This window comes from Drosophila melanogaster, chromosome X (assembly GCF_000001215.4).
Source record: "Drosophila melanogaster chromosome X".
In the NCBI taxonomy this organism is placed as follows: domain Eukaryota; kingdom Metazoa; phylum Arthropoda; class Insecta; order Diptera; family Drosophilidae; genus Drosophila; species Drosophila melanogaster.
In genome coordinates this window covers 5,030,489-5,047,477 of record NC_004354.4, presented here as the reverse complement: position 1 = coordinate 5,047,477, position 16,989 = coordinate 5,030,489, and the positions used below count along the sequence as shown (strand labels likewise).

General features: G+C 37.6%; 1 long non-coding RNA gene across 1 annotated transcript in view; it reads left to right on the top strand.

Moving 5' to 3' along the window:
- Window positions 1-16,989, top strand: part of lncRNA:CR44833 (long non-coding RNA:CR44833) — a 107,223-nt gene that overhangs the window by 16,391 nt on the left and 73,843 nt on the right. Inside the window, exon 2 of the long non-coding RNA NR_123794.1 lies at window positions 1,324-1,352. This is a non-coding gene — a long non-coding RNA (long non-coding RNA:CR44833). The remainder of the gene's footprint in view (window positions 1-1,323; window positions 1,353-16,989) is intronic.

Genomic DNA, 16,989 nt, shown 5'->3' with positions numbered 1-16,989 from the left:
CCCTTGAAGAATTTCATCATTATTATATCTGTGCGAGTGTGTTTGTGTACAACGATGGAAAGAGAACCGCGGTAAATACAATAAGAAGAAATAACGAGCCAAATAAGAAGAAGCAACAGCGGCAAGTAAGATGGAAAAATGTACCCATATAAGCGAAATTAAACGGCAAAATAGTTGGCAACGCAGGCATTTCTCGCTCTCAGGTGTGCGTCTCATTCTCTCTCTCTCTCTTTCACCAGCTCTCTCCTTCCCCTAAATCCTTGTGCGCATGCGTTTGTATGTGTGAGAGAAGATCGCTTAGAATGCGCTTAGAATGGCAAATAAGAAGGCCTAGCTCCATCTCTTTTCAACCCGCACAGGTGCGCTGCCAACGGATAACTAACGTTATTTCACCGACACACACACACACATGGAGAGCAAGTGATGTAAGCGACGGCGAATTCAGAGCGTCGCACACCTGTGTGGCACACACACTCATATACATACACGCACGCATACGCTCTTTTGCGGCGACGTAACAAATTTACAGCTAACTTTGAGCTGGTGTGCGGAGGTAGAGAGAGAGAGAGCAACGAGCCGAAGGTAAAAACGAAGACGAACTCACGTCCGAAACTGAAAACGAAGCCTCGTTCGCAGGTGAGAGAGGTGCACCATAAGAAATTAGTGCGCTGCCCCTTCAAAACTTAATAGAATAATAACATAAAACTGAGGATCAACTTAATCCTTTTTTTTTTTAATTTCATATCAAGTTAAAATTTTAAGAAATAACACATTTTTAAAATGTTGGCCTCTGATTGAAAATAATCGGTAGAATTTGTAATTCAATTATCTGAAACTCATTTTATTTCCGTGCATCGATGTGTATCGCGAGAGAATTGGAGAAAGAGCGGCTCTGAGAATCTGAGGCCGAAGTGGCAGGCACAGAAAACCTGTTGCTAACTTTGGCTTTGACTGTGACTTTGCCGTTGAGGCAGCGGCAATGTTAATGTCATGATGTTGGCGTTAGTAGAGGTTTTCCGTTGGCTCTTCTTCTTCTCGGTCGGTGGAGCCTTCTGAAGAACATCCCCCCCCCCTGCGTTGTTGTTGCTGCATTGTTCCTGCGCCAACTTCACTCTCACTCAAAAAGCCGCTCGTTGGCCAAAATGCAAGTGTTCTGGTCCAGAACGAAAATATGCACAGATTTTGGTTGTACTAAAAGATTTGATTATATGTACATTGTGTACATAGAATGTTCTTGAAAGCGAGAATTTGTATTATGTCTATATATTTTTTGCAAATAGTTCTATACGAAATAATAATTGATTTTCTTTGATTTATTTTCAGAATCTAATTGAAACCCTTGCAGATAAAAAGTAAGTTAAAACTCTCAGCGAAAATTTAAAATGCAACTAGTTTAGTTTAAAGCTTTATTATTCTAAAATGGTTATTGAAGCGACTATAATATAAGCCCAAAGTTCAGATAGTGGATCGAGATCTCTAACCAAAAGCGAATCTCAAGTTCTTGATTGCGAACCCAATGAGAATCGAGCTGGTTTTTGTTGTTGGCCCAGACCTAGGCCACCAAAGGTATAGACCACGACCGACACTGCTTGCCAGATCCATATATATATATATATATCTTGTCTATATGTATACATCTATACCGATGTACGTAAGTGTGGAATTGCACATGGCAAGTGTGTGAGTGTGTTCACTGGGCTGTTAATGCCTTGACTTTGGCTTTGGTAGTTGGGTTCTTGTTTAGGTTGGGTGGGGTTCGTTCCAAGAAGGGGGCGGTATGGGCGTAGAAGAGGGCCCACGGAGCCAACAGAATTTTCTCGTTGTTAGTGTCTGCATCTTCTGCTCCACGGGCAGAGAGACACCCCCCCCCACCCCTCTTTGCCCGCCGTCGCCCATTTCGCTGGGTAATTGCTGTGTTTAAGAATGTGTTCCTTTGGGCCTCAATGCGCTTGGATCGTTCGATCTCATTCACTCCTTCTTGGCTGGTAGTTCTTGCCATTGTGCGATGGTGTTGTACACTCGAAAAAAATGATCAGTAGTGTATTTTTGATTTATTTTGATATATCAAAGTGCAGAAATGGGTAAAATGTCTTGTGTTTATTAGTTTGGAAAGCCAAAGGTGCGTTGCCAAGCAAAAGTCGGTTTTGCATAATTTAAAAAGGAAACAATTGTTTAGATTATTTAAAAAAAAATAATTCAAATAAAATCTTGAATGGAATGTATGGAAATAGTTTGGCGATCTTTTTTCTATTGTTTTTTTTTTTGTTTTTTTTTTTATTACAACTTTTTGTTGGTTCTTATCTTTATTTGCTCAATTGTCGTCATCGACGGCGACTCGCTAAAATAATGCTTCAAGTGAAGCAAGAAGCAGATAGCCAGCCAGCCAGCCCATTGTGGTGGTAAAAAGAGCAAAAGCAGCAGCAGCGGCAGCAGCAAAAGAACGTAATCATCGCGATGATCATGATGATGAGCACGGCAGAGCGGCTGGGAATACCTGTTTTACCTGTTTGTATACCTACTAACGTACTAACACTGTTATAGCGGATTCAACGCGCACCGCACACGCCTGACAACAACAACAGCAACAACAACAACATCAAGAACAGCAATTGAAGACGCGACCAAAGCGGAGGAAGCACATGAAAAAGAGGAAGAAGCCGCTGGAAAAAAAAGAAGAATCTCTTGCAGTACCGATCCCAACGCCCAAAACCCCACACACATGGATACATGAAGCGGCAGGCAATTGGATATGCTCGATACCGTGATACCTACTAAATAGAATGCTGAGTAGTAGAGGTGCTTGTGAGATAGGATAGAATGAATTGATAGAATCTTCTAAGGATTAGATGAGGAAATTTGTTAGTACTGAAGTTAATGATACATTTTCGTGGCCAAACCATTTGAAGCAAGTTAAGTGCATGGTATTGCTGCGCCCTTATGCTCAAGAAAACGGTTTTTTTTTTCGATCTGTTGTCCGAATGCAGAAACCGAAGGCGAATCCCAAGTTCTTATGCGCCTTATTTCTTAAAAATCTTTCACATCTTCTCGCATCACTCTTTGCTCTGGAGCTTCACTGGGTTCTTTTGCATCATAATGATGATGCTGTTATGCTGCACGCTGATGGCCATGATGATGATGATGATGGTGATAATGATGATGACGATCTTGGGCCTGGTCTTTGGTTACATCTTGTGCAGACTCCTGCCACGCCTCCCCTGCCAACCCGCCCCCTTTTTTTAACCCGTTGCGTTCGTTTGCTGTGTGTGTGTTCCTTTAGTGCCGTTTTATTAACGCTTCACTTTTTTTCCAATGCCTGTTTTGTCCACGTTCCTTTCTGACGCCAGGAATTTTGCTCTTGGCCTAACCGATGTCTATTTCTGGCCAAGAAGAGCGAAAAGAGACAAGCAAGAATTGGCAAGAAGTCGAAGAAGAAGAAGAAGAACTCGTGTTGGGGGTCACTGGGAGACGGCTAATTTATGTTGAAAATGCAAAAAATTGAAAATATGCAACGGCGATCGAAGCGAAGTGAAGGAAAGCATAAAAAAGGAGAGAACGAAAAATATATGTAGGATTTGAGGCAAAACCACGAGGATATACGAGGTGATATGGTGTTGGGAAGAAGCAGATATAAGCGCCAGAAAATAGAGAAGGCAAAAAGGTTCTATGGTTCTAATGAGATAATACGATACATTTAGTAAAATCAGTCCAGCAATTGCCCAGTTGAACTTGATAATTTTCACGGTTTTCCTTGTCCACTTTTTATAGCTCAAGTTGAAGCGAGCACGTAAAGCGTAGTACGAAATTAACTTTAGCTTACAAATTATCATTGTCATCAGCGGTGCTGTCGACACCCTTCTGTTTCTGCTGCTGCCTCTTCTTTGTGTTATGTGATATACATATGTATATACAAAATAAATGTACATATAACCATGTGCGCATGAACGGGTAAAAAAAAAACACTTAATTAAAATTGTATGCAAGGTCGAAATTAGTTGCCAACGTGGCCCTCAAGAAAAAAAAAAACGAAAAACTGATTGCTTTATTCATAATTCGTTTAAGAGAGCGCACGCAGTCGAGCAGGGCGTCCCACCCCCAAGAAAGATTCACCACCCCCCCCCCCCCCCCCAATGTGCACGTTTTTTGACTAATTTTCAAAAACGAAACGAAAATGAAGTGAACATCAAGAAAACCTGATTGCAATAATAATGAGTTTATTTCAGAATGAGATATAGTTACTTGTGCGATGCCAACAATGCTGTCTATAGAGCTAAAGCAAATATATATTTTTAAATTTATATTGCTACTTATATTGGCTGCTTTATTTTGGAGTAATTTTAGCTTAAGCGAACGAAAGGCTCAATATTTTATGGGTACATTATTGATAGCATTTTATTGGTTGCGTTCTTTCCACTTAACACTTCGATTTATTTCACTTTTAAATAAACGACTGTGATTATCAATTAAAGTGATATACATATCGGCAATTTGTTAAGTCTTTTACTTTTTGAAAATAAAATTGATTGGGTCTTTCTAATTGTTGTTATTTTTAACTGGCATCATTGAAGCCAAAGACTTCGGACACGAACTGCAAATATGAAACAAAAGACTTAAGACACAAACTTGGGGACTTTCGATTTCAGGGAAAAATTTTAAACGAAGACTTGTTGCAATTATTTTAAATATGCAAATGCTTACATCAATTTACCTATCTTATCTATTTCTATTTGGCACTTTTTCTTCGGAAGGGATTTGTGTTTTCTTTTATTTTTCTTTTTTTGCGTTTTCTTAGTTAACACCCTCAAAACAAAAGACGTCAATACAATAGATCGAACTCCTGTCAACAGATTTTCGCAGGTTGCGCATACATAAGTGGGCGTACTTCGGCTCTCTGTGGGTGAGGGGGCGTGGCATGGCAAAACCTTGCGGCTGAGCTGAGGATAAGCTAGCCCTTTATGTTTGCGGTGCGCTCAGCGGGGTAGTCCTCGGCGTTATACAATAATGCTCGTGATGATGATGATGACGATAAAGACGCAAACAAGACAGCAGCGCAACAAGTGCAAGTGACAACAACAACAAAAGCAATTGCTGCAATTGTCGGCTCTCAGCCTCAGCCCAAAAACAAAAAAAAAAAAAAAACGCTGGAAAAATGAAAGAGGGCCAGACACAAAAACGAGAAGTAACAAAAGCAGCAACAACAGCAGCAGTGGTAACAAGTGCTCGCAAATTGTTGCCTGCACAAGAAACACCAGCAGAAACAACAACAACAACAACAACAGCACAACAACCACAATGGATTAACCATTAAACTTAAAAATTCAAATTCAAGTTCATGATGAATGTATCACGTGCAAAGAGCCGGAGTCTGGCATTTTTTTTTTTGGTTTTTTTTTTATATTTTGGTCTTTTGACTCCATCGTTTGGCTGTCGGTTGGTTATATTTTTTTTTTCACTCTTTTTACCCAATGTCTGTACTTTTTGTTGGCGCTATTTTTTTCCTGTATTTTTCTGTTTTTTTTTTTTTTGTATTTTGCAGTCGAACACGACAAGTACAACAACAGCAAACAGCAGCAATGAGAACAAGCTGACTTACTGCTTTGTACCTTGTGGTAATAATAAGTGGCTTGATTTTTTTTTTTTTTGGCTTTTGGTCATAACCAAAGTGTGCGCTACATCGTTTGGGGCATTTTTGTTCACACGAAAATAGGATATCCAGTTAGTAATCCCCTGTATAGACATATAGTATATACTGTTGTTTCTGAACGGTTATGAATATAATATTTGTATTTAATTTGCTTTTATTTTTATGGTAAATATTTTTTTGGTTTGTAGATCATTCTAGAGGTTGTCATGGCGTAGCCTCTTTACACCTTTTGATTTTTCCGCCTTGCGAGTCGGAATGGGGCGGGTTTTTGGGTGTCTGCACGTACTCACACAGATACACACGCACACACAGGCGAGCGACTTAGACTTAGATACACAGACACCAGTGCAAAATAAAAAAGACGCACAACAAGCGGCAACTTGACTTGCCAGCGTTGTTGTTTATTTTTACCTTTATATGTACATTTTTAAAAATATTTTTTTTATTTTTTGGTGTTTTTGTTCCTTCTGTTGTTGTTGTTGTTGCTGTTGCTGGCTATTTACCGCAGTTGAGCATTTTTTGCGCTTAGTTGTTGTTGTCATTACCGTAGTACGTCTGTGTTTTTTTTTTCTTTTTCTTTTACTTTTTCTTTGGAACATTGTCTGCCGGCGGAGTTTACATCATACTTCTACTGACTTTGGACAACAAACATTTCCCACTCTCTTTCTTAACCTTTTATTGCTTTCTTATGTAATTTTCGTCGACGTTGTTGTGCTTGCTGTTTGTTCATTGGCAGCAATTATGCAATGATCAGGTAGCACTTCCAGAATATTTACCATGAGCTCTACACGCCCTTTGTGTTTGTGTGCTATGTTCTCAAGGTGATCCAAAATTAAGTTTGACTTTGAGAGCATTACAAGAGCGATTCGGTTACTTTTGTTGATGCCAATCGAAATCCATGTGAAACGATAGCAATTTGGATAATTGAATTTGCCTCTGAACATGAGCTGTGGCTTCCATTATTTTGTTGTATTTGATTTGGCTTAGCTTAATTGTGCCATGCGACCGTTAATTTGACTAATCGCAAATTTCCTGTCCGCTTCCTGCTGCTGCTCGACGGTAAGTGGTTGGCAGCATTGTATGTGAATTCGTCAAGGCGTTACTCATTTGTGGAATTTTATTTTATAGGATGCAAGGAGTGGAGTGAGATTTAATAAATGCGTAGGCTTTAAATTCTAAAAAAAAAAAAAAAAAAAAATTCCTGCTACTCAATTATTTATGCAACCTAAGGTAGAGTTTAGCTAAGCCCACCATAGAAACACCAACTTCTCAAGTTCCCGCTCCCGTTTCGTCCAGTATTATGACACACCCTAACACCTTGAGTCAACATCGATGTCATGAGACATTTAATAGGGCTAATACGCCATAATCATGCTGTTGTAATAAGAGAGACGTCAACACGCCGCACCGCAGGGAACTTGATTGATAAAAAAAGCAAACCCAATACCGAAAGCCGTGGCCCCAAAGAAATCGGGGATAGGTAAACCGATCTTCGATATACATATATTCATGTATTAGTTTGGCAGTGACTATTGGGATACCAAGAAAAGTCAACTGCAGTTTAGCATATCAATGCCTATTGCCTATCGATGATAAATGCGTTCGTCTATAGCATTGCATTGAATTTAGCTGTTGGGCTTTAAGCCTTTGGCCACTAAGCTCACGCAATACAAACAAACAAACGAATATCGATCTGAAGACCAAAAACCAAATGAATGTTAATGCTAATTTAGTGGACAAGCTACTCCACTCACTCGTTGAGTGAGAGAAGGTTTCAAAAATCAATGAATGGGCTGCTGACCGAAAGGAATAAATAGAAATGTTCAAACGCCCCTTTTTGGTTTGGTGGGAGGTGGTCAATAAAATGGGATTCTGGTTTTCTCAGACCGGGCACTCTAATTTGGTTCGAAACGACAGAGTAGCTATAATTTATATGATTTTTTGTTGTTAATATATAATATACATACCTATATAATAGATAAATATTTTTAAATTTTAATTTATTTTGTTTGTTGCTTGAAGAAAATATATTTTCGAGCTAAACGTTGGATATTTATATATATATATATATTTATATTCTAAACAATGAAATATATATTCGTATGATTTCTGTGAAAATTGTAGGGCACAGGAAAAAGTTTTGTGCAGTAAGAAGAAGCAGTCATCGCTGACACATAAACTACTGAATATCGCATCTAAAATGTATAAATGCACTCACAAAACAAATACCGCCTTGATGATAATAAAAGCAATGATGATGATGTCGCTCAGAATGTCTGTCAGTCTCATAAATTTATGCTAAAATTTAAATTTCCTTTCAAGTAGTTTGACCGACCGACCGACCGATCGGCGCAGAGAGAAACGTCACCACAAAGAATGGTGTCGCGGTGACAAAATGCCACATAAATATTACACGAAGCTCCAGTCTGATAAGCGAATGTCAGTCTTATTAAAAATAAAAGAAGGCATATGCCCAACAAAGCGAACCGATCGATGCTCGAAAATGGAAATGAGTACGAACAAAGCGCAGTAAAAAGCGTATTGGGAATGAAAGAAAGAACTTCCGAAAAAGCCAAAGGCTCATAAAATTGAATGTATGGTGGGAAGGGATTTGTGCATTTCACCTGCATAGATAAGATTTTGTTTTATTTGTCAGCGAACGAGAGAATAAAATGCTGAGCTTTAAGTAAAGCGTCAGAAGGAATAATTTATATAATACACAAATGGTTCGAGCAAGGGAAAAATGAAATATAATGATGTAGCTTTTGTCCGAATCAAAATCAAAAACATTGAGATCCAGCGATAATGTAATCCCTGCATTATCCAACATCACAAAACCATTGACTTCAAAAAGTGAACTTCGCATTTTTCGCTGAACGGTCAGTTGCTAATCGGATTTCCCAATGTAATTTTTCAGCTTGCTGCGATTGTTGTTCGCTTTTTTTTTTTTCGCCGGCTTCCTCTTTCGTTTAAGCTTACACTTTGTCGCTATTTTGTAGTTCTTAACGCCTTCGGGCAACAGTAGCGCAAATAGCAACAATAATAATGGCATTAGCATCATCGGCATTAGCATTGGGCCCGCGCTTGTCATGGCCAGAGAATCTCACAGGCACTCACAGCGAAGTGCACAGAAAGAAAAATCTCGATTGATGGTAAAAGGAAGTAAATGCATATATATATTATAGCTATTCCTACGTACTTACGAAGCTATCAAATTGTACATGATTTATGTACGGCATTAGCTTAGCAATCGATCTTAAATTTTTCTCAGTGCATTCACTTGGGCAGAGGGACTTGTGTAATGGACACGCTTGGTTCCCATCCACATCACGATGAACTTGAAGTTTCGCACTCGCTTGATTGAGTTGTTCTTCATCTTCTAGCACCCTGGTCAGCTGGCAGTGGCTCAGCAGATCGGTCTAGCTGTACTTTATATATAACGATTCGACCATGGGAACTGGCGGATCTTCATCATCTTCCTCATCATCCGCGACCATGCCGGCAAATGTGACAGACAGCATCCATTACCCTAACGATAATTGGCCAGTGTATATGATATGATTCCCAGATCGCCATTTAGAGTCCAGCGAACAACGGATTATATGTATCTTGAAAATCAGTTGCAACGAAATCAGAACTTAGCATGAGTGTTTGTTCGGTTGGTTTAAAATTGAGTTTCATTTGCTTCGAACCTAAAATTGACTTTTCAATGACTTTGTATCAAGCATGAATGAATGCCTAATTCATAAGCTAAGTATTGCATATTATATTGCATAATATTACAGGATATCTGCGTGTGCCTTACATTTCGCCTTCTCATTTCTGTCTTGCACTGTGACAGTGACGTAATCCCAACAACAACTGGTAATCACAACAAAAAAGAGTCAGTACAGTACTGAGTACTGAGTACTGAGCTCTGTGGGGTTCTTGTTTTTTTGTTATCTTATTCGACTAATACTTGTTCTTTTTCTACAAAACCGATTCTAAGCTCGCTTTTTTGTATTTTTCGTTTTTTGTGTGCTTGTATGTTTTGTTGGCTCGGCGACTCGGACAAATGACTTCCGTTGCGGCTGGCTACGCTCCCATCATAAACTAAAGTCACACTGCGTATGCGTAATAAAAATAAATATAAACCGATTTCGTTGTATATAAAATTGATATCTGCTGCTTGGGCTATTTGCTGCATTCCCATCATCATCTTTCGAATGCTGCACCTGTTCTGACACCTTTTTGGAGTGTTGTTGTAAAGATAAACCCTAGAATGATTTTGTAAGTACTAGATGGAAAGAAAAATTTTCTTTCTTAGCCCTTAGATTTTTGTTTGGTTTTTTTTTTTTTTTATGACACTAGCGGGTTCGTAATGTCGCTTTGATTGGTTTTTTAAAAATCTTCCTTCTTTTTTTTTTTTTAAGTTATATCTTTTATTGATTTATGTAGATTCGACTTTCGGATGTGTGTGAAAAGTTTTGATTTTCGGTTTATTTGTTTGGTTTTTTTTTTTTGACTTCCCAAGCTGTCGTCGACACTCATTAGACTGTGATTTAGGCTCCACTCAGCACTTTAGACTATAAAACCCAAATATAATAGTGAACGTTTCGTTCGTTGATGATTTTCATTCAAAAGTTTTCACTTCCTTCGGGGAGAAAAGCCGGGAGAATGTTTAAAGCTTATTTGATTGATTTTCGTAAATTGATGACAAAAACGAAAAACACGTGTGAGAAGAGCAAAAGAAAAAAAAAAGAAGAAGGTTATTAAAGCAATCGGGCAGATTAGTACAACATAAGAGGCAGTTATCCTAGATCGAGAAAATATTAAACAGTCTTAACTGTTGTTATATGTATGCTATTAAACTTTGTATTTATTAGATGGCAAATTCAAAGCTGATAAAGAAGGTAAAAAAAAAAGACTGCATGGTTCCCAGCATGATAAGGAATCCGAAATTAGTTAGGAAAATGTGCTGTTCTCTTTGTTGTTGGGGGTTTAGCAGCAATGGAATGAATGGTGCATGCCACTTCCCTTGGGGATTTTTCGCTGACCAACAGGTGTGTTTCTGATAAGACTGTGGATAGCCAATGCATCGTTGCTTTTGTGTTCGCTGCCCGGTATGGTTGGCTTATTGCTGTTCTGATTGTTGTATAATTCTCTTTATACAGTCCAGCGGACTGTCCATCAAACGGCACCGTCACCGGCAATTAGATGAATTGCTACCATTGCAGAAAGTGGTCAAAGTCAGAGTCTAAGAGTCTAAGAGTCTCAAAGTCTAAGTCGCAGACTGAAACGCGAGTGTGGAATCAGTATTATTGCTTTGGCTTACATAAAAGGCCATAAATTAGTCACTTAACCGCTTCAACTGATGCGGCTGCTGCTCCTGTTTGATATAAGTATGGCCAGAAATGGCATATGGCCGAATGCCAATACAGTTCTTCTATTCTGGCAAGCCAATCTCGCAATTCTTTAACAATTCAACAATCTATCACTGCCACTCAAAATGCTTTCTATCCTTTTTGTTGTCTCTAATGATCTCTCTAGCGCTTTTGCTCTAATTGACTGACAGTTCGAAAGAGATGGCTACACTGCGTACGAAAGAGATGGCGAGTGAGGGGGTGAGAGGGTGAGATCCTCTGGATCGTTCGCAATTTCTGCAACAATTAGTCCAAAGATCGTTTTTGGCTTCGACAGCAATTAGCTCGTTATGTTTGGCCCGCCTCCTCCCACTCTCTCTCTCTCTCTCTCACGACATTAACTAAAAATGTAGCGATGAGTTCGTGATTTCATCGAATAATATATTTAGTTACATAAAAACACTCGAAAAATATACTTAACGGAGATTTCGCTTTTCTCAATGTGATTGTGGGGGGGTAACTGTAACTTTGCCATATAAATATCACAGGGTTTTTTTTTTGTTAATCATTTGTTAATCAACATTTGTGTTTATTGCAATTATAAACCATTCTAAGCTTTGAAAGGACATAAATAAATCCATTTGAAATGTTCAGCTAAAATGAACTTTTAAATCACTAGAAAGAGAGAGAGAGTGAGTGAGTATGTTAGTTTTAACACCTCTTCACCCACTTAATTTTCTTTCTAGACGGTTTTATTCCACCTGAGTGGCTGATTTACTTTCTTGATTTATTTATAGACGAACACTTCAACACACATTCGATTGATCTATTTATAGTGCACCTTTCTTTTTGCGCGAAAAAATAAGAAGAACTGTTATTAGTGGCGAAGATTTGTACAAATTCCTATGCGTTGCGTATTTATAAATATACCCATCGAATTTTGAGCGTTTTATTTTTTGCGCAAATTATTGTTATTTCGATGTCTGCATTCATTCACAAAAATCGGTTAGAGGAGCCACGCAACAAATGATTAAGTCGAAAGATCTTTCGACTGCGGTTCGATTTTAAGCAGCTTTTAAATTCGGGGATCGCCCCGAGCTGGACGTTTAAATTATATTGATGAGCTACAGTTCGAAAATGTTAGTTGGCTGATCTAAAAACACGATATAAATGCAGCCATTAATATATATATTTTTGTGCATTTAACATATTTATTCGACCAGAATCGTTTAACTCGTGTGTAAATGATTTGAGATTTTTATTTGATTTGGTTTATGACAGCGCAGGTTGTCTTTGAAACACGTTTTAGAAATGCCATCGAACAAGTGAATGACATCAGGAATATTTAAACATCTAATCAAAAATTGTATCTTTTGAATCAAGCTCATTATGTTTACGACGGTAGTTTATGTGTATTTCGGTTTACTTTGCATTTACAAAATCTATTCAGAACTTTAGAAATGGTCTTAAAAATGTTTGAAAAAAACATAAATGTTGGCCAACAAACAAAGTTTTGAAATTAAGTTTAAGAACCTATAGCTCATATACTCAGTCCATATCACCGAAGTTTTTTTTTGCACAGATTATTTGTGTTTATTTTCTTTTTTTTTTTTTGCTTTTGGCTGGCCTGCAGATTTTTGCAGTTCATTGGACTGAGTCAAAAACCAAGTCGCCAGTGTCTGCTGACTAAGTGAATGAGTCGCCATTGTTGTTGTTATTATTATTATTATTATTATTATTTTTCTTCTTCTCGACGTTGTTGTTTCTGCGGCGCATCAGCAGCGAGAAGAAAGAAATGTGGCCCAACCGAGCAAAAATACAAATAAAATACAGGAAAAAAAATGAGAGACAAGACGAAAGGCTTTACTTATAAGAGATAAATTAGCGCGATTTCCGAGATGCTTGGCTTGGCTCACACGCAACAAGTCGAAAGTCATAATGACTAATGATTTCAATGTGGCCAGAAATTGTTTAGCTCATTGATTAAAAAATAAACCACATTTGGCATCTCTATGCCGTCTATGTATCAATTTAAAAACTAACATTTATTTTAATACCACAATGATTGCTAAATTCCGCCTCAATTATATGGCATTAATCAAAATGTGAAGCATATTTTATGGCAAGCGTTAAACAGTTAACTAGCCAAAGTATGCAAATCATTTGATTGCAATTCAAATCGCTTGTTAATTAAATATTTTTGATTTCCTTGACGCAGGCTGGGATATTTTAGTTGATATGATCGATGGTGATTGGTTTGAGCATTAAGTGGTTAACTTGATTGGAAAAATATGTAACGTAACTAATCAACAAGCAATACTGTGGTAACTTCTATTTCTTTGTCTGCATCGTTCTTAGCATTTATTTTTTAAATTTATATTTGCTTACAGATATTTTCGGAATCTCTGTTTTTAGATCAAATTTGATCAAATTTATGGTTGAATTGATTGAGTATGAAACCTTTCTGTGTCGGTCATTTCCGATGGCATTCAAATACCGCTGAACTCTTTAGTAATCTCGAACGGCAATTAGCATCCAAAAGATTGCTCTGCGCTGATCTCGTTAGATGATATTCAATTTTAATTTCAGTTTCGGTTTTCGTGCGGGACGTGAGGCACGCACAAAACGGCAACTCCAAGACAAATTGTAGGCTCAACTACACTTATTTTCTTCACTTTTTGTGTTTGGTATGGTTTTTTTGGTAGTTGGAGCGGCTTAGAAAATAACGAAGCAAACGATTGTCTGTCGACCGGCCTTTTTGGCCTTGGCCTTGACGTCGGTTATTGGCAGCCATAAACTAAAATTAAGCGAAACGTTTTCAACAAAAAAAAAAAAAATGCCTCACATACAACTAAGAAAATAAAAAAAAACAAACATCTCTGCAAAATGCGTAAAGAGTTTTTTAATTGCCCCCCGCACTGAAAAGCTCAGATCTCGAAATTAAACAAAGCCCAAAACTTCAGGCTGGCAAAATGATGGCAAACTATATATACACACACATATATATATATATATAAAACAAAAAAGTGTGAGACCCCCTGTGCATATATGAATATAGATTTATAGACAGCCAAAAATGTTTTCCCCGGATGTTACCTGTTGCTGCAGGAAATTCACACGTGAAATGTTTAATTAATGAACAAGAAAATGAACAAAAATCCGAAATCGAAATCTCGATGACAAAATTCAAAGGAAATCATTTCGAAGGGGGCTAAGATACTTGTCTAACGGTAACTGGTTGTTCGCCACTTTATTTTTCAATTGGCTATCAAACTGTATTTGACTCAGATACTTTAAGATGCTTTTTTATTTTCTGTTTAATGAAGATATTTGCGCAAAAACATGAAGAAATGACAATAAATAGCTAGCGGTATAGTTAAGTTACTTAACGGTTGAAACGGCAATGTCAAGGCAATTAAAATCATTCGATTGGTAAAACTTATGAAATTCCACAAACGATCAGTAAATAAAGCTGTGAGGGCAATGGACACAGTTGTCAGCAATTCATCGTCAACGCAAAATGATGAAATTGTTTGTAGAGTAACAATTGGTGGGTGAAAATACAATGCATAAGGGAAAATAAAAGCTAATCTTAAAAAGAACCGACTTAAGATTCGCAATTCTCGAAAATACACAACGGAAACGGCGGCGCCCAATCGAAACATTAATTATTGCCATCAAAATCCATTTCCCTACGTTTTCAGCTCGGCGATCTTTTCAAACATATGTACATATCTGAAACTCAAAGTAACCGCAAGCGAAGATTATGATTTGTGCGACTTGAAACAGAAAACTTTGCCAGATGGTCGGCGCTTTAATTAGATGGTGTAAGAATAAGCATACATCAAATGTGTATGTGTGGGTCTTTTCATATGTACTGTGTGTGTTATATAAACTACCGCGCAACATGCGAAATTCTCACGCAACAGAGCAAGACGCTGAAAAAAAATAATAAAAAATAAAAAAAAAAAAAACAAGAGGGAAATAGACAAATAATAAACGAGTTGAAAGAGCGCAGAGAAGCAGAAATTCTGGCCAATAAATTTCAATGTCACTTACACTTGATTTATAAACCAACAGCAAATTGGATAAAGACGGCAGCAAAATGGGGGGGAATGGAAATGGAAATGGAAATGGGAATATCCAGAACTGTAAATGAAGAAAAGAAGAGTTAATCTAATTACTTCCTCATTGATTTCAAGTGCATTTGAGCGTGCTGAAATTAACTTCTTTCTTGGCAAGAAAAAAGTGCAATCAAAACAGAAAATACTCATTATGATGAATTCATTACGCGGCAGCCTAGCATTTTAACTAACTGCTTGCCAATGCTGCTATCATCAAATATTTTGTTAAATCCCCATAAATAACTTCAAATAAATAAATCTGATAATCCGATAAAAAGTAAGCAAAGTATTTGAAGAATCCCCTCGAGAATCGCTTTATGATCCTTTAATGGGCTAAATTAAAGTGCTGTTTTTTCTCTGTTTTTCGTTCTGGTAACGATGCACACAGCTACTAAAAAAAAAACAAAAAATGTTAGGCATTGTAACATTTTAATGGAGCAACATTTTGTGGCCAAAAATGGACTGCAGTTGTTGTTTTTGAGGCTTGAGGCCAATGAAAAGCACTTGTTGCCAACTTGTGGATCCTCTGATTCGAATTCAGATTCAGATTCAGATTTAGATGCCTCTTTGCCACAATGAGCTTTCATTGTAATAACAAAACAGAAAAAAGAGCGAAAAAAAAAATTAAACAATGGGCAAAGATTCTCGATATTGTTGTTGCTGTTGTTGTTTTTGTTGCCCCTGACTTTGTGGCATGGTAATGATGTTGTTGGTTGCTGCAAAAAAAAGCAACAACAGAGCGATTCACACGAACTTCAACACTCGAGGCAGCAACAACAATCATGGCAGGCAAAGTGTTTGCCTTTGTTGTGATACTCTAATGGAAGAGTACTTCGATTTTGGCGCCTTTGTGACTGGCGGTATATTGTGTTTTAATTTCGAATTGACCAATACGGAATTAGTGTTAATTATATTATACTTAATACAAATTTATGCATTTATTTAATGAAAATATGGAGAATAGAATATTCGACTTGCCGAACTCGTGTTTTCCGATTTTTATTTTTGTTGCAAATCACACAATGGACTTGACAGCAACAACAAGCCTACAAAGTAGCAGCTATGCTGCAAAAATCTATTTCCATTTCAATAAGAAACGAAAAATGTTGTATTTGGTTTTAATGTTTTTTTTTTCGCAGTAGTTCTGTTGTGTTATTTTTATTGTAGCTGCTACTTTTGCTGCTGCTCATTGTTTGTTCTTGTCACGCTGCTCTGCACAAAACAGTGGGTAAGGGGGGGGGGGCGGGCGTAGGTAGGCGGCTTGCGAGGGGCGTGGCATTGTGTGTTTGTTAGAATTCGCAATCATAGAATTTGTGCTAAGTACACAAACACACAATGAATTTGAGTTTGTTCTGGTCAGTTGATGTGTAATTTGGTATTTAAATTCTTTTGTGGGTTTCCCAAATGGCAAAAACCTGCCACTATATCTCCGCCTCTTTTTCTCGCACACCTCACTTTATGTTTTGTAAGTCGAGCAAAAAAGGTGCGTTTTTTTTTTTAAATTAAAAACTTGTACTCCCTGTTTCTTCTTGTTTTATGAAATAAATTCCAGGCATTTATGTTCGCTGTAATGACAATTTTCAAGTTCGTTGCCTAAGTCTTTCGTTTTCGTACCAGAAAAAAAAAGAAGAAGCACTGAGACGGTTCACTTCAGTTCATTTCATTTCATTTCATTTCGTTCGACTACAGTTAGCCAAGTCAAGTTCGCCCCTTTGCCCGGCTTCTGACCAAGTACAAGTTCTAATGAAATTTGTCAATAAAAATTCGCAGAATTCCAACGAGCGAAACAAAATAAAAACAAAAAAAAAACGACCAAAACAGGGATCATAAAAATAAAACGAGTCAACAAGCAAAAGCGTTTGGTGTTGTTACGTGCCAGTAT